At 43.4% G+C, this 19257-nt stretch overlaps 1 long non-coding RNA gene across 1 annotated transcript; it reads right to left on the bottom strand.

Annotated features, from left to right (window-relative positions):
• Positions 1 to 710: 710 nt before the first annotated feature.
• Positions 711 to 18346, bottom strand: LOC116811498 (uncharacterized). The gene is made up of 5 exons (XR_004370479.2): positions 18250 to 18346; positions 13070 to 13127; positions 7610 to 7687; positions 4669 to 4817; positions 711 to 1443 (listed from the first exon to the last, which is right to left on the bottom strand). It is a non-coding gene; the product is annotated as an uncharacterized LOC116811498 (long non-coding RNA).
• Between the last annotated feature and the right edge of the window lie 911 nt (positions 18347 to 19257).

Here is a 19257-nt window from a genome sequence, read left to right as displayed (position 1 = left end):
GTGAGTGAGAAGCACAGGCTGAAAATACAGTTGTCTAAAACATTTCCACATTTCACCATCTGAACGTCATTTTCCACTGAGTTATTAATTGTAAAGGGTTTATTCTGCTGAACCTACTAATTATTCTCACCTACTGAGTTGACCTCTATGTGAAGAAAAGGTCATTGATGGAAAAGGGTGGCTACTTTCTGTTTCCACAATTTCACTGTGTTTAAACATTTTTTTTCTTTTTATAGAGATGAGGACTGGCTATGCTGCCCAGGCCGGTCTCGAACTCCTAGGCTCAAACAATCTTCCTGCCTCAGCTTCCCAAAGTCCCAGGGTTACAGGAGTGAGCCACCACACCCAGCTTCACTGTCTTTTAAAGCCTTAAGGTGGACGTTCTCTTCAATCCACCGTCAAAAGCACAAAGCCATTGCCTATTTTTTTTTTTTTTTTTTGGACAGGGTCTCACTGTCACCCAGGCTGGAGCGCAGTGGTGTGATCTCGGATCACTGTGGCCTGGACCTCCCCAGGCTCAAGTGATCCTCTCATCTCAGCCTCCTGAGTAGCTGACACTACATTCACGTGCCACCATGCCCGGCTAATTTTTTGTATTTTGTAGATGAGGTCTCACCATGTTTCCCAGACTGGTCTCCAACTCCTGGGCTCAAGCAATCCACCCACCTCAGCCTCCCGAAGTGCTGGGACTATAGGAACAAGCCACTGCACCCAGCTCAGATGAAATTTTTGAATGTGTCACAGAAGGTTTTTTTAAATACAGTACATTCCTCCAACAACTTCAGTGTCATTGTAGATTCTTGGAATAAATTCGCTCCCATATCATCTTCTCTTTGTTTCTTCTTTTAAAGTCTCAAGTTACCAGGTAGGAAGGACTAAAGATACTGAAGGTAGACCTCCCCACGATATTTTCTTCCCCCAAACTATAAAATGCATGTGAGATGATTTTTTTTTAATGCATGCAACATACCCTTCAGATGTTGTCCCCTAGAAGAGATTTTTGAAAAAACAAATTGAAAAATAAAAATTATAGGCTCTGTGAAGTATGAACATTTACATCACTGCACAATTTCTGTGCATCTGCCATAATGACTTCTATATATATACACACACACACACACACACACACACACACACACACACAAATTTGTGGTTATAATCGAACAAGTCCAGTTCAAACTTATAAACTTAAGTCTACGACAAAAACCAAGACAGCACAGTAGGAACACAACACTGAAGGATAAGATAAAATCTACAACCAATGTTCAAAACCTTCCTCTTAAATAACACCAGTTCCATGAATTTCAACTGTGCTCTGATCTATTTCTATACACACAGGTACAGAGAAAAGTGGAAATGTCCTTATGCCATGAAGAAGACATTTTGCTTCTGGTCTGCTTAGGTGCAGTTCTTTGTTCCAGGCAGATTCCAATCTTCCTGTTTCTAGCATGAAATAGGACAAAAGATTTTGTGAGTTTCTCAGTAACTGGATGAATTTTGTAATCATCATCATCTCAATGATAATACAAAGGTTTCCTTTCCCTAAGTGATAACAAAGAAAACTTCCCTTTGTAATTCTTTTTGCAAGGATCCATAAGCCTGAATTCTAAAAGGAGAGGCCAATAAAAAGGAAATGAAGAATGTTTTAAAGGTAAGGGGTTTTTTTGGTTTGTTTGTTTGAGACGGAGTCTTGTTCTTGTTGCCCAGGCTGGAGTACAGTGGTGTGATCTCAGCTCACTGCAACCTCCACCTCCATGTTCAAGTGATTCTCCTACCTCAGCCTCCTGAGTAGCTGGGGTTACAGGTGCCCGCCACCACGCCTGGCTAATTTTTGTATTTTTGGTAGAGACAGGATTTCACCATGTTTGCCAGGCTGGTCTCGAACTCCTGACCTCAGATGATCCATGCGCCTCGGCCTCCCAAAGTGCTGGGATTACAGACGTGAGCCACCTCGCCCAGCCCTGTTTTCATTTTTGAGATGAGGTCTAACTCTGCCATCCAGGCCGGAGTACAGGCACAATCACAGCTCACTGCAGCCTCAACTTTCCAGGCCCAAGCGAGCCTCCCACCTCAGCCTCTAGAATAGCTGGGACAACAGGTATGTATCACCACGCCTAGCTAACTTTTTTATTTTTTGTAGACATGGGGTCTCACTATGTTGCCCAGGCTTGATCTCAAACTCCTGACCTCAAGTGAGCCTCCCACCTCGGCCTCCCAAAGTGCCAGGATTACAGGTAGGAGCCACCACACCCAGCCTGAAGAATGTTCTATCATACGCTTATCCATAAATAGATAAATTTATCCACCAATAGATGATGAACTGCACAAGAAAAATGGGATCCCCAATTCAACATGCTTCCTCAGAGAACCTCACAGCAAGACAGAAAATATTTTATTACAAAGTAAAATAAAAGACATAGTGAGTCAGTTCTCTTAAATTCCTCCTCCACATTCAGAAAGGCATATAGGGTGATTCAAACAAAGATGAATGGCTAAAGCATAGTTTCTAAGCTGCCCTCAAGTGCAGTGATTCATCTGAACTGGTGTCTTATTACAGGAGAAGATATGGCTTCATCAAGAAGTATCTTCCTGCATAAAATTCCTGAAACTAATCGCTCATTGCTGAAAACGCCAGGGATGTGTTTGGTGTGCAAATTACTTGATAAAATTACTGAGATGGATTAAAATCTTGCATCTGGGCCAGGCACAGTGGCTCATGCCTGTAATCCCAGCACTTTGGGAGGCCGAGGTGGGCGGATTGCCTGAGCTCAGGAGTTCGAGACCAGCCTGGCCAACATGGCGAAACTCATCTCTACTAAAAATACAAAAAAATTAGCCTGGTGTGGTGGCAGGTACCTGTAATCCCAGCTACTTAGGAGGCTGAGGCAGGAGAATTTCTTGAACCCAGGAGGCGGAGGTTGCAGTGAGCTGAGATCGCACCACTGCAATCCAGCCTGGGCAACAAAGCGAGACTCTGTCTCAGAAAGAAAATAAAATTCATTAAACAGAGCCCTGACCACAAGCCAAACTATATTAAAAATGATTCCACTTAGCAAAAATAATACTTGCACATACTTTCTCAACAATGCATACCAGATTGAGAAAGGTTATTCCTAAGTGTGGAATCTTTTTCAGGGAAAGTAGGGGCAGCTGGGGACAGGATGTAATGAAACTGTTCACTGATTATACAACAAAAATCCATCAAATGGAAGCTTTTTTGTTCTTTAAGTAAATTTTACAATTGAGGGGTCTCTATTAGAGAAAGGTTCTATTTTTGTGGCTTCTCAACTAGGGATCCTTCATACTAAAGCAAACCAAGTCTTTACATCATTTTAAAGATTTCCTGGAGAGATATAATTTGTAAGATGTTATGGGCAAATCAGCTAAAATGTAAGCCCCAAAGTAGACCAGAGAACCAAAAAGAAGCAAACACATTCAGGAACATCTTATGATTTTTAAAACCCACAGCTGGATTTCATGAGCATTTATGAAGTTGATAAAGTTACACACTCTCATGTTAATACAAACCAGTCACCACTGTAAAAGCGTTCATCACATACTGAGAGGTGAAGCCACGCCACGGAGACAGGTTATTTTCTCGAGGTCACAGCCACCTATTCCTCTATCATTTTGTTGTCTATTATTTTAATTTTTATCCAGTTTTCCTCTTGGTACATCCATGTAAACACCCGCCCAGGATGGAGGGCTCTCATTCACCATGTCTTTCAGCAGGTTGGTTCCTCTCCCCAGTCAGCAATTGTGACATTTGGTGTCTGTTTTGAATGGTGTTGGTTAGCCAATTGGCTTTCCACTTCACATAACTGGGAAGACTACAGGAAAATTACGGGAATGGAAATCAAAATGGGAAAAACAAGCTATGTCAATGAAGAGACACATCACTGACAGTATTTTGCTTCACTGGTATTTTTCTTGCTCGTGTGTTACAGGAAGAAAGATCTAATTGAAGCCATAAAACCGAGCAATTTAGAATTGAGGAGTAACTGAAAGCTCTTTTTAATCCATACTTAAAAACTAATAATAGACTTTCAAAGGCTCAAGGAAATAACAGAGTCAAACCCCTTTTTCAGTCATCTTAAATTAAAGCTTAGCAAATTTCATGAGGGATTCTAAAAAATATTATTACTATTTAAAAAATAATAATAGACCTTCAAAGGCTCAAAGAAGTAATAGACTCAAAATCCTTTTCCAGTCATCTTCAATTAAGCTTAGCAAATTTCCTATGAGGGTATATTTCTTCTTCTTATTTTTTAACCAAAGGAGACCTAAAGAGACTTTTGAAAATACTTGTTAATTATTGTAAGGAAGCTCGCCTGTCACTCAGGGTTTCTGGACAGGGACCAGAAGAGCTGGGCTTCTCAAATGTTCAGGCACACACAAACCACCTAGCGGTCTTATTCAGATGTGCAGGTTCTGACGCAGAAGATGGATTCTGGACTGTGGTGCTGCTGCCTCTGACCACACACTGACCTGGAGTCACAGGCATGGCTGTGTTTATTTTGCTGACCCTTGGAATCACTCCCCTTTGCTCTGCTTCACTGCTGACTTCTGTGTGCATGAGGTTAAGCCCCACTCAGTAAACGCAGCCTCACCTGGATGCGGGGTCGAGTCAGTCTCATTTTTTGGTAATTACTAAATATAAAGATATACCTTCCAGATGTGAGCTCCTGTCCTCAGAAATTCTTGAAGATTTCTAAATCCTTCTGCGGCACGGGCGCGGCTGTGTCCCAGTCATTCTCAGGGTAAGTTTCGAAGTTGGAAGTGTCGCCGTCGCCAGCTATCTTGGGCACAATGGGAGGCTGTAAGACATGGCCGAAGCACAAAGGCATGGTCAGAAAGGAACGGGACGCTTGGGTGCTGCACACACCCCTTTATTTCTGTCACTGTACCTAAAAATGAAAATGATTTGCAAAACACTAAAGCTGTCTTCCCTTCGTTTATGAACGCGGCAATCTGAATTAAAATATTGTGAATGAGGCCGGGTGTGGGGACTCACACCTGTAATCCCAACACTTTAAGAAGCTGAGGCGGGAGGGTTGCTTGAGCCTCAGAAGTTTGAGACCAGCCCGGGGAACATAGGGAGTCCCCTGTCTCTACAAAAAATACAATGAGCCGGGTGTGGGGCTGTGTGCCTGCAGTCTCAGCTCCTCAGTAGGCTGAGGTGGGAGGACTGCTTGAGCCCAGGAGGTCGATACTCCAAGTGAGCCATGATTGCACCACTGCATTCCAGCCTGCATGACAGAGTGCGATCCTGTCTCAAAATATATACATATATAGTATTCAGTAAGCTATGGTACAGTCATGTGATGGAATACAATGCAGTTTTTTTTTAAATGAGGAAGCTGGCTAGGCACAGTGGCTCATGCCTGTAATCCCAGCACTTTGGGAGGCCAAGGAGGGTGGATCATTTGAGGTCATGAGTTCGAAACCAGCCTGGCCAACATAGTGAAACCCCATCTCTTCTAAAAATAAAAAAAAAAAAAATTAGCTGGATGTGGTGGTGCACACCTGTAATCCCAGCTACTTGGGAGGCTGAGGCAGAAGAACCACTTGAATCCAAGAGGTGGAGGATGCAGTGAGTTGAGATGACTCCACTGCACTACACCCTGAGCCTGAGTGACAAAGTGAGACTCCATCTCAAAAAAAAAAAAAAGAAAGAAGCGTATCATCCCAGGTTCCAGCCCCAGAAACTCTGGTCTGAGCTGAGGACTGGGAATAAGCATTTCTCAGCATTCTCCATTCTTTTGACTCTGAAGTGCAAAGGTGAAAACAGTACCATTGAACACTCCCATCAGTAACATACACAGTTCAGAGTGCTCACAGAAGCCAAGATCTGGAATCAACCTCAGTGTCCACCAACGGATGAATGGATAAAGAAAGTGTGGTCCATACACACAATGAAAAACTATTCGGCCATAAAATGGAATGAAATCCTGTCATTTACAGCACCACGAATGGAATGGGAGATCATTATGTTATGTAAACTAAGCCGGGCTGGGTGCGGCAGCTCATGCCTGTAATCCCATCGCTTTGGGAGACCAAGGCTGGTGGATCACTTGAGGTTAGAAGATTGAGACCAGCCTGGCCACCATGGTGAAACCCCATCTCTAGTAAAAATACAAAAATTAGCTGGGCGTCTATAATCCCAGCTACTTCAGGAGCCTGAGGCATGAGAATTGCTTGAAGCCAGGAGGTGGTGGCTGCAGTGAGCAAGATCATGCCGCTGCACTCCAGCCTGGGCAACAGAGCAAGACGCTGTCTCAAAAAATAAATAATAAATAATAAGCTAAGCCAGATGCAGAATGAGAAACACAGCATGTTCCCACTCATATGTGGGAGCTAAAAAAATTGATGTCATGAAGGCTGAGAGTAGAATGATGGTTACCAGAGGGGGGGAAGTGTGTATGGGTAGGGGATGAAGGTGAGATGAAGAAATATTGTATAAACATAATGTTAGATAAAAGGAATAAGTTCCAATGTTTGATAGCATAGTTGGGTGGCCAGAGTTAACAATATACTGTATATTTCAGAATAGCTAGAAGATCTGCAATATTCCCAACCCATAAAAATGATAAATGTTTGAGCTGATGGATACCTTGATTACCCTCAGTTGATCATTACACATTCTATGCATGTGTCAAAATATAACATGTACCCCTATAAATATGTACATGTGATAGTTATACTGCTTAGCAGCTGTGTAACCTTCCACACATTGCTTAACTTCTCTGAGCACAGTCTCCTCATTTATAAAATGGACAAGTATTATATATTGAAAAAAATGCCAGATTTTTTTTTTTTTTTTTTTTTTTTGAGACAGGGTCTGGCTCTGTCGCCCAGGCCGGAGTGCAGTGGCGTAATCTTGGCTCACTGCAACCTCCGCCTCCTGGTATCAAGCAATTCTTGTGCCTCAGCCTCCCAAGTAGCTGGTACCACAAGCGTATGCCACCATGCCCGGCTAATTTTTGTATTTTTTGTAGAGACAGGATTTCACCATATTGCCCAGGCTAGTCTCAAACTCCTGGGTTCCGGTGATCTGCCTGAGTTGGCCTCTCAAAGTACTGGAATTATAGGCGTGAGCCACAGCACCCAGCCAAAAAGCCAGATGTTTAAAAACAGGCAGTTTGGCCAGAAACGTTCCAAAGAATATTCTCCATGTAATACACCACCGTCACTGAACGATGACCATGGTGCTAGACACTTGCTTATCTCTGTAATCCTGTTGACCACTTTCCACTAAAGAGGAGGGAGTGGGGTTTAGCAGTCACAGAGCTAGTCAGGAATCAGGCCAGGTCTCCTAAAATCTGCTTCAAAATCTGGGATAAGTGTCCATCCAGGGATGAATGGACAAAGAACATGTGGTATATGACTGGGTGTGGTGGCTCCTACCTTTGTGGGAGCTAGGTAGATGGTTAGCACTAAGACACTCACAGAGTGGGGAACCTGGCTTATGAATGGTTTTAGACAAAGAGTTGTATTATATAAATTAATTACATGTCAGCCATCAATAAAGAAGTCCCAGGATTCAGAGGCAGTCCCTGTTAATGGGAGAGCTCGGGCGTACTGAGTCACCCACTGATATGTGTTGTACCTTCAGTTTTCTCTGCGGAACAGCTTCCCAGTCCACGGAGCGGAACCACCGATGACGTTTCACATCATTCGCCCCGTTCTTCAAAAGAAACAACACGTGTCATCAGTGTACAGAATCTTGACAGGGCAGGAAAGAAAAATACCCCAAATAATCTCTACATTATTTTAGTATTGAAACAAACGGAACAAGTTTGCTGCATTTTGAACTGTGCCTGAAGGGTGAGCTGCTAGGAAAACCTGCAAGCGAAGCTGTTAGTGTTTTGTTTGCCCTTTTCTGTTGCAGAAACAAATCCCATCATTGTGCTCCTGTGCAATGCATTTGCATTCTGGACCAAAGACGAAAAAGGTAAATACGATCCCATCTCTCGACATAAAATTGGACACCCAGTAATGTCTCAGTTTGTCTCCTGTTTTCATCTTGGCAAACTTATTCAGTATTTTACAGCCATAGAAACCAGGGTTCACTGAATGATGTTAATTTGCTCAGTAGGACGCAGCAAGCAAATAACAAGACGGGGAACTCAAGCCAAGGATGTCCAACTTAAGAGACCTCAGGAACGACACTGCATGGCCTGGCAATTAACAACGTGCATTCAAGTCGGCCTGCTTCATGCTCAAGGGTAGCACCAGGCATCGGCTGGCTCACACTGTGGCCATCACGACCTCTGAAATCCCTCCCAAGTGCTCATCCGTAAACCTCACTCTGCTTCCTTTTTTTATACTTGTAGTGATGTTGTTATCAATTAAATGTGGAACAGCAGAAGAAATAAACATGTGGGTTCCATGCAATGGAAGCCAGTACATCTGAATTTAACCCGTCTATCAGTTAGCATTACTGTAGTTTTAAATTTCTTATCCTTAAAGAGGAATACGTCCACGACCATATCTTCAAAAGGAAACACTAATGTGAATTTTTTCTATTGTTTTCCCATCCAGTTGTTTTGACAACTTTTTCTTTTCTTATTGCAAAACATATTTTTTATCTATAGCTAAGTCAGGCAACAAATAATAGCTGTTGAGTTTTACCTTCAGCAATGCTGTGAATAAGAGTGAATAAGAATAAATAAAAGTGCTGTGAATAAAACAAGAGAATAAAATAAAATAAATTTTATCCATCAGATAAAATTCTAATTTGGATACTAAAGGATGTGTGTGTCTGTATATACTCACATGCATACATAGTAATATATACACACACACATACATATATACACACATATATTGATATATACACATACTTATATACACACACATTAATATATACACATACTTATATACATACACATCAATATATACCTACTTATACACACGTTAACATGTACACACATATATTTATCTATACACATACTTATATACATACACACGTTAATATATACACATATATATACACATACTTATATACATAGACATGTTAATATATACACATATATTATATATATACACATATACAGATGTACTTTACACACTTTATATGTAGAGTATAAAGTGTATGTATATACCGAGATTCACATTAGTATCCAAACTTGTGTGTGTGTGTGTGTGTGTGTGTGTGTGTTATATAAAGTGTGTGTGAGGGGGGTGGGAGCAGTGGCTCACGTTTATATTCCAGCACTTTGGGAGGCCGAGGCAGGAGGACTGCTTGAACCCAGGAGTTTGAGACTAACCTGGGCAACAAAGTAAGACCTGGTCTCTACAAAAAAATATAAAAAATTAGCCAGCCGTGGTGGTGCATGCATGTAGCCCCAGCTACTCAGGAGGCGGAGGTGGGAGGATCACTTGAGTCCAGGAGGTCAAGGCTGCAGTGAGCTGTGATCGCACCACTGCACTCCAGCCTGGATGACAGAGCAAGACCCTGTCTTGAAAAAATAAAAATAAAAAAAGTGTGTGTGTGGGTGTGTATCTACAGTCATGAGCCTCAAAATGATGCTTCAGTCAACAATGGATGACATATACAGTGGTGCTCCCGTAAGATTATAATGATCTTAAAAACTCCTATCCCCCTAGTGACGTCATGGCCATTGTAACCACAGGACAATGCATCTCTCCTGTTACACTGGCAGGCGTACAACAGTCTAACATGTACGTTATCTACAGCACCTAATACTTGGTAATGATAATAAATGACTATTTATGTCATTATCTATTTACTATACTCTATGTTTTTTTGGGGACGGGGGGGCGGTGATAGACAGAGTTTCACTCTGTCATCCAGGCTGGAGGGCAGTGGCGCCATCTTGGCTCACTGCAACCTCCACCTTGCTCTGTCTCAAAAAAAAAAAAAGAGAGAGAGAAAGAGAAATAAGCCCGGTAGAGATAGACAAATACCACCTAATCTCACTTATATGGGAAATCTAAAAAAGTTGAACTCATAGAAGCAGAGAGTAGAATGGTGGATACCAGGGGCTGAGAAGGGAAGTCATTGGTCAAAAGAGACAAAGTGAGAGAGACAGGAGGAACAAGTTCAGTCGGTCGCCTGCACAGCTCGGTGACTATAACTAATGATGTATTCTCAAGAATCTCTGGAAGAGTGGATCTTGCTGGGTGCAGTGGCTCTTGCCTGTAATCCTAGCACTTTGTGAGGCTGAGGTGGGCGGATCACTTGAGCTCAGGAGCTCGAGACCAGCCTGGGCAACACATCAAGACCCCATCTCTTAAAAACAATTTTTTTCAAAGAGTAGATCTTAAGTGTTCTCACCACAAATAAATGGTAATTATGTGAGGTAATGCATATGTTAATGAACTCAATGGACCCATTCCACAATGGGTACATATTTCAAAACTTCATGTTGTACATGCTAAATAATACCATTTTCATGTGTTAATTTTTAAAAAATAAAATAAAGTCAGTGTTTTCTTGAGTCTCTTTCAGTTTATCTCCATATCAGGAAGCTTTAACTAGACTTTAAGACCTAGCTTGGGAGTTTGTGAGCTTTTCCCCAATTCCTTTGATTGGGAAACTTGTTCTTCCCCCTTGGAAGGTACCTATGGTGGTCACTACGCCACTCCCCCAGCAGATTCTAGATACGGGTCATCTGTGATTCCCTGCAGTCCTGGCAAGAGACCCAGCTCTTTTCTAAATGGCTGTGGCATTAACACAGGACCCATCCACTCTTATGAAGAGCCATGGCCCAGATGAGTCCACACCGTGCAACCTGGCTGGACAGGCTCCTTGGAGACCTGAAGGTATCGGCCCCTGTCTACAAATAATGTAAAGGACAGAAGTTTGACTACAGTTACAGGGTGAACAATGTCCCTCAAAAAGATATGTGCACGTCCTATCCCCCAATGCCTTGAATATCACTTTATTTGGAAATAGGGTCTTTGCAGATGTAACTAAATTAAGGTTCTCGAGATGACATCATCCTGGAGTAGGATGGGCCCTAAATCCAGTGACAGGTGTCCTCGTAAGAGACAGGAGAGGAGACACACAGAGGAGAAGGCCATGTGAAAATGGAGGTAGAGACTGCAGCGATGTGGCCACAAGCCCAGGGATGCCTGGAGCCCCCACGAGCTGGGAGAGGCAGGAAGGATCCCCCCCGCAAAGCCTCTAGCAGGAAGTAGACACAATTATCACACATTGGGCAGTGGCCGCCAAAATATATGCCCATGTCCTGACTCCCAGTGCCTGGGAATGGAACCCTACATGCAAATAGCGTCTTTGTAAATGTAATTAAGGGAAGGTTCTTGAGAAGAGAGAATCCTGCATTAGGGCGACCCTAAACCCAATGCCAGGCATCCTTCTGAGAGACAGAAGAGGAGACACAGACACAGAGAAGCCCACGTGAAGAAAGACAGAGACTGGAGTGACGCGGCCATAAGCCCAGGGATGCCTGGAGCCCCCAGGGGCTGGGAGAGGCAGGAAGGATCCTCCCCTGGAGCCTCTGGAGGCCTGGATCTCAGACTCCTCGTCTCCAGGATGGGGAGAGCAGAAATTCCTGTTGTTTAAGCCCCTAGTTTGTGGTCAGTTCTTATGGCAGCCACTGGAGACTCCTAAACTACACAGAGGGCCCCAAGAGAGCCAAGTGGTTCAAGCCTCACACTCTGGTGTACTGTGTCTCTCCAGACTGTCATTTACAGGGTCAAGACGGATCTGGAAGTTCCTCCATGTATAAGTCCCTCCAAGGTTGTCCAGAGCTAGAAATGGCCAACAAAAAGTCACGAATTCTATCAAATTCAGGGATGCCAAAACACGCATATAAGGTATGATACTACTTACGGAACAGTCTGTTTGTCAATTATGTACTTGCCTCCACACAAAAAGTTTGTGGAAATCATACCTGATGCACAACTTTTAAAATCATCACCTGCGCACATAAAACACATACTCCCATGGCAGAACCAGTCACAAAAGCCAAAAGGTGGAAACAGCCCAGATGTCCATCCATAGATGAACAGATAAACAAAACAAGGTCTGCCCACACAATCGAATACTATGCGGTCAGGAAAAGGAAGGAAGCTCTGACACAGGCTACAGCCTGGATGAACCTCGAAGACATCATGCTCAGAGAAAGAAGCCAGAGGCAAAAGCTCACATTCTGTACAGTTCCATTTTTAGCAGGGCCATTTTTAGCAGAGCCCAGAATACTGAACCCTACAGAGAAGGTCAGTAGATTAGTGGCTGCTTAGGGTAGGGGTCCCCAACCCCTGGGCCACAAACTGGTAGTGGTCCACGGCCTGTGAGGAACCAAAGTGGGCCACACAGCAGGCGGTGAGCAGCAGGCAGGTGAGCGAAGCTTCACCTGTACTGACAGCTGCTCCCCATGGCTGGCATTAGCACCTGAGCTCCGCCTCCTGTCAGATCAGTGGTGGCGTTAGATTCTCACAGGAGCACACACCCTATTGTGAACTGCGCAAGTAAGGGATTTAGGTTGTGTGGTCTGTAGAAAAATTGTCTTCCACAAAACTGGGCCCCAGTGCCAAAAAGGTTGGGGACCGCTGGCTTAGGGCAAGAGAGGATGAAAGAATAGCACAGTGATAACTGAAGGGTGCAGGGTTTCTTTTTTTGAGCTGATGAAGATGTTCTAAGATTAACCACGGGAGTGGCTGGACATAATTGTGTGTATACTAAAAGCCACTGAGTTGCATATGTTAGATGGGTAAATGGCATGGCGTGGGAATTCACTTTCCGTAAAGCTGTTTAAAAAATAAAATAAATAAGTAAACAAAATAATGAGTAATAACTTATAAATTGTTATTGCTCTATTAACCTTGCTTGAGGGGAGGGGAGATACGGTGTAGACCCAGTTTGACGTTGTGGGCCCAGAAACCCAGATTTGATAGATCTTTCCTGGCAGTTCCAAGTAAAATTTAAAAAAATAAATAAAACAGCAGATTTGAAATTTGGGCAGTGATTAAATACGACTGCTAAGCCTTGGTTTATACCTACACATGCCAATGTGGGTGTCAGACAGCAGACACACGCATCGGGTACCACTGAATACCTATGGGATCAAATACTGACCTTCATGTTTCCCAATCGCCTTGTTCTGTCAACCACGAGCAGTTTCTTAATGAGGTCTCTATGTTGGGGGAGGAGACAAAAAAAAAGAAAAAGTACACAGATTATATATCAACATCAGCAAACGCAGCATGGCAACAGAGATAAGATCTACCTGATATGAGGACCGCAGTTCAATTTCCACTTTGGCAAAACACTTTCTAGTGCTTATTTCCTACCATCACTGGCTCTTAAATAACCTATGCAAGGCTGGGTTGCCCCATGCAAGGCTGAAGCTAAGGGAAGGGGGCTGATTACATCTTTGTAAAGACAATACACCTTTGAGTAGAAAAGGGTGAAATTTATATGTGCCTGCAGGGAGGATCCAGACACTTAACGTAAACATGCCGGTCAGGCTGTCCCTGCAAAATAGAAGACATCTGCTTTCACCAACATCAACAGTCACACGCTGCCCTGGGGGTCTGCTTATGGATGGGATTCCTGTTTTAAAAGGCTGGCTTTCCCATAAGCACACACATTAGGATGAGTCTCCTAAGTCTGCTTCTTCACTTGTAATCTTCCTTTTAAATAACAGACCATGTCAGAAGTACAGCAGGTGGGGAGGCTGGGCACACAGGCTCACACCTGTAATCCCAGCACTTTGGGGAGGCTGAGGCGGGTGGATCACTTGACGTGAGGAGTTTGAGACCAGCCTGGCCAACATGGTGAAACCCCATCTCTACAAAAAAAAAAAAAAAAGAAAGAAAAAAAAATTCGCTGGGCATGCTGGCACACAACTGTGGTCCCAGCTACTTGGGAGGCTGAGGCACAAGAACCGCTTGAACCCAGGAGGCGAAGGTTGCAGTGAGCTGAGACTGCGCCACTGCACTCCAGTCTGGGTGACAGAGGTAGACTCAGTCTCAAAAAATAAAAACAAAAACAAACAACAACAACGACAACAAAAAAACAGCAAGCTGGTTCAATTAGGATGGGTAGTTGGAGATGACGTTGAAGACTTCCAGGAGATTAGGTGAGTTCTAAAAGATGCATATTTATGGAAGTAGAAATGATCATATGCGTCTGTGTGTACACATATAATACACAGAGTACATTATGTATAATAATATACATAATATGATATAATAATATAATATATCGAAGTCCCCCAAAACAATCCAATACCCATGACCCCGGTGTAAGCGTCTAGGCTTTCCCAGCATAAACTATGCCCCAAGGTAAATAGCACGAACTTGGACTGGGCCATTCCCAGGTTCTGTGACGGGACTGCAGAGTCTCCGACAAGCCAGGTGATGTCCTAAGGTCAGACTCCACCATCTAGACTGTGAATGTCGCCAGTCCTGTCTGATCGGAAATTTTACAGTTTCCTGCCACCATGCTTTCTGAATTAGCATGGGATGCTTGTCAGACTTCACCGCTTCTCTGCCTCAAAGTAAAACTCAGAGACCATCTGTCCGCCCACCTAAGGCTAGGATTTTGTATCCATCCTGTAAGGCTGAAAAGCTTTGAGCAGGGTGGGGAATATAAAAATCACCTAAAAGTTAGAAACCTTTCCACTACTTAGTGAGTTTCTCCTTCATTATTTTGACATGCTCCCCCCTGCCAAAAAAAATCAAGGTTATCAAACACTATACCCCCAAAATATTCCCAAATAAATGTGTGGCTTCTTCCCCCATGTGATTTACACCACTGCCTGCCCCCTTACCACACACACTTAAAGCTCACTGGAGCGCGATTATAAGACAGGTTTATTTATGCTTTTATATTTTAAATAAACCTCTGTTTTCTTATAATCCCAGTCCAATCAGCTTTAAGTGTGTACGCTAATGGGGCAGGCAGTGGTGTAAATTATAGGGGGGAAAAAAGCCCTATGTTTATTTCAGAATGTTTTGGTGATCACTTGATAAATTTCAGTGTGTGTGTGTGTGTGTGTGTGTGTGTGTGTGTGTGTGTGTTTGGCATGTAAGAAAACAGTGTTTGATGATCTTGAATTTTTTTTTTAATTTTTTTGGTGTTTGGCATGTAAGAAAATGAAGATTTATTTAAAATACAGGGCAAGTGGCTTGTAATCCCAGCTATGCAGGGGGCTGAAGTGGGAAGACCACTTGAGACCAAGAGTTCGAGACCAGCATGGGCAACATAGTAAGACCCCCATTTCTACAAAAAATCAAAACATTGGCCAGGCATGGTGGTGCATGCCTGTAGCACCAGTTACTTGGGAAGCTGAGGTGGGAGCATCATTTGAGCCCAGGACGTCGAGGCTGCAGTGAGCTATGATTGTGCCACTGCACTCCAGCCTGGGTGACAAAGCAAGACACCTGTCTCTTTAAAAGAAAAAGTAAAATACCAAAGCAAACTCTTATAAAGCAGTCTAGAAACTAAAGAGTATGGATGAGAAGGGGCCCCCGAAGACGCAAAGCCCTATAAAGGAACAACAGAAGTGTCCACAGCTGTAGATGGGTCCCTTGACCCCGGGATAAGCGACACATCTGCCGGCACTCTTTTGATGCACTGTAGCCAAAAGTCTACATTTTATTTATGATCCTGGCACCAGCTGGCTCCTCTCAGATGCAAGTACTTCCAGGTGTTGTAAAAAACACCGGCAGATAATACCTCTACTGAATTGGCAACAAGTCCCAAAGCTTTGTTTTGGTGTTTTGTTTTAAATGATATTTATTTCTGTAAGGAATGTCAATCCTGATGTGCCATTTGCCCAGGCGACATGTTTACCTGGTCAAATGATAAAAGTTGCAGGAACCAACATATGACTTTAAAAAGCTGAGAATCAAAATTCTAGCATCATGGACAACCAGGGACAGTGATTTGGATAAGAAAATGCATCATTAAGGCCAGGTGCAGTGGCTCACGCCTGGAATCCCAACACTTGGGGAGGACAAGGCAGGAGGATCAGTTGAGCCCAGGAGTTCAAAAGCAGCCCAGGCAATGCAGCAAGATCCCCATACCCAATTCTACCAAAAAAAGGAAAGATATGAGTCGTTGAGGTCTTGCTTCTCAGCCAATTTGATAAGACTTAACAAATAATGGGAAGAAGTGAACTATCAGTTCACTTCTATCTATCACTGTTCCTGCTCTTGGTGGACCCGCACTGGGTATGTCAAGAGACAGGGGCATCGTGGGGAACACTGGAAGGGGCTGGGAGCTGCATAAAGAGAGGCACGTTAGATCAGACAGTACCAAGATGGCCACTGCTGGTTCCCTACTCTCAAAGAAGATAAACCAGGAGACAAAGAAGGACAAGTGGCAAGAGACCAGACTTTGATTACGCTTCTGGTTTGTTCTATTTCTGCAATTCCTTTTTTCGTTGTTGTTTCCACAGAACATTGGAAACCCCCCCATATATATATATATATATAATTATATTTTTTAATTTTAATTTTTTTTCTTTTTTTTGACACAAGGTTTCACTCTTTCATCCAGTCTGGAGTGCAGTGGTGCAATCATAGGTCACTGCAGCCTCGACTTCCTGGGCTCAAGCAGTCCTCCCATCTCAGCCTCCCCAGTAGCTGGGACTACAGGCACTTGCTACCATGCCCAGCTAATTTTTTAATTTTTTGTAGACATGGGTTCTTGCTACATTGTCCAGGCTGGCCTCAAGCTATTGGATTGGCCCCAAGCAATCCTCCCACCTCAGGCTCCTGAAGTGCTGGGATTACAGGCATGAGCACCTCACCTGGCCAAACTCGATCATAAAAGTGCTTTGCCATCCACTCGATATAATGTCACTCAACTCAGATGGGATTTGGGGCCTGAGAGAGAGGTTCTATATAATCCTTTCTATTTCCTTCCAGAGCAGTCAGCTTCTGAGGTGCTGCTTCCCCTGACACCTCCCTGTCTTACCATTCACTGGACAGGGTGTCCCTTCTAGGCGACTCATTGTTAAGCAGAGCCTCGTTTTCTTGCTAAAGTCTTTTAAAGCCTGCCTCTTAGTGTGTCAAACACAACACACGCTCAACCCAATAAAACACGACCTTATCTTCTGTTCAGACTAAGAACCTCTGGTTAGGATGGGGTACATTCGCCACCAAGAAACAGTGGCCCCATAAGGGGCATATTCAAAACAACCTGGTCCATCGCCCTGAAATAAGTCTTCTCTGAACTGAACTTCTACCGGCTCATAAGAAAATAGACCATGGAAAAGAAAAGTTTAATTCTCAACTAGATGCATTTAGCTCTAGTTTGTGCCCGGGGGGCTGGTGCACCCATCAACTCATCTGAAAAATACAGTGAAACAAACAGAAATCAGTGCTTATTACAGTAAAAATGGCTACCAGGTGACCAGATTGGGTAAGGTAGCCAGAAAACCAAAAGCATTCTTTTTATTTATTTTTTTTTTGAGACATAATCTTGCTCTGTTGCTCAGGCTGGAATGTAGTGGCGCGATCTCAGCTCACTGCAACCTCCGCCTCCTGGGTTCAAGCGATTCTGCTGTCTCAGCCTCCCAAGTAGCTGAGATTACAGGCGCCCACCACCACACCCGGCTAATTTTTTGTATTTTCAGTAGAGACGAGGTTTCACCATGTTACCAGGATGGTCTCGAACTCCTGACCTCATGTTCCGCCCACCTCGACCGCCCAAAGTGCGTGCTGGGATTACAGGCATGAGCCACCACACCCAGCCGCATTCTTATATTTAAGAAAATAACATATTTTTTCCCTACTGCCACGACCTTTATAAAATGTGCATCCAAAGTTGCCAATATCCAGCAACTGTAAATATTCTTGAAGCAACATGCTCAGAACTGAAAATGCTGACATTAAAAAGGACTTAGAGGTTGAGCATAATTTTAGCAGGAGAGAAAGGATAAAACTCTGCTAAACCCATCAACAGTTCTGCCAGCCACAGAACTAGGAGGATCCTTCTTGTCAAATTCCAAAACTGCTCTCCTATAAAATACGATGGCAAACTCGTTCATTGGCTCATTTTAAATATAACAGATCACCAAAAGAACAAAACACGGCCAAGACTCATTAAAATGTGAAGCTATCATTAAAGTAGAATATTTAAAATCTTTTTCTTTTCTTGTGGAAAAGACAACTGTCCAAAATAGTTTATGCGCAGCACATTTAATAACGCAATATGGGATCCTGCTGAGTGCGTGTTTTCACGGTGACTTTAGACACTTTAAAAATAAACGCACCTCATGACGAGGCAAACGGTTTACTTACTTTACATGGAAATCCAAATGTCTGGGGAAATCTATTTTGCCTGCAAGAATTTTCTGATAAATGCCAAACGGGTTGTCATCAAAAAACGGAGGAAACCTGTTAGAAAAACAAACGTGCATTTTTAGTGGGGAGTAAGCGTGGAAAAAAAACTCTGCTTTGTAACGATAGCTATTTCTGCTTAACACAGGCAGAAGATAATTTATTTCACATGCACTCTTCCCCGCACATTGAAGTTGTCACGATCTAAAAGCACGTGACAGTCAGATGGTTCTAAGAGGCAAGGCATCGTGTGCCACAGCTCAATGCAGGGGAAGCTCCCTTGGAGAGAATATAAAGACCATTTGAGAGGCGTCTGCTGAGCAGAAGGCAACTCCTTTGGGCATCTTATTCAGAGGGGTCACCAGCCCATTCCTTAACTGTGCACTAAACACTGGACAGAAATGCTCTCTCATGTTTACCAGGGTGAACCCACCACCATGACCAAGCATGGAACTCAAATGTCTCAAGAGCGAAAAGATAAGCAGTCCAATTACAAAACGGACAGGTGGTCTTCACAGGCATTTCTCAAAAGAAGACGTGGAAAAGGCCAACAGGTATATGAAAAAAATGCTCAATGTCACTAATCATCAGGCAAATGCAAATCAAAACCTCAATGAGGTGTTGAGTACACAATGAAATGGAGTACACAAATGAAATGAAATATAAAGTTGACAGTGGTGAATACGCCACTATGGCCAAGAACAGGACACCTTTCTCGAGGCTTCCTTCACTCTACAGCACAAGCAATACCTGTATGTCCAGCCCGGTACTGGGCCTGCATGGCACTATAAGGCACCCTCAATAAACTGCAAGTGAATGTCAGTGAACTACTCTTTTTTTTGAGACAGGGTCTTGCTCTGTTGCCCCCCAGGCTGGAGTACTGCAGCGTGATCCTGGCTCAGTGCACTCAGCCTTCACCTCCAGGGCTCAAGCTATGCTCCTACTTCAGCCTCCTGAGCAGGTGGCAGG

Source organism: Hylobates moloch, unplaced genomic scaffold, assembly GCF_009828535.3.
Source record: "Hylobates moloch isolate HMO894 unplaced genomic scaffold, HMol_V3 SCAFFOLD_7, whole genome shotgun sequence".
NCBI lineage: Eukaryota > Metazoa > Chordata > Mammalia > Primates > Hylobatidae > Hylobates > Hylobates moloch.
Note: the sequence above shows the minus strand (reverse complement) of the source record. Positions and strands in the feature narration are given on the sequence as shown.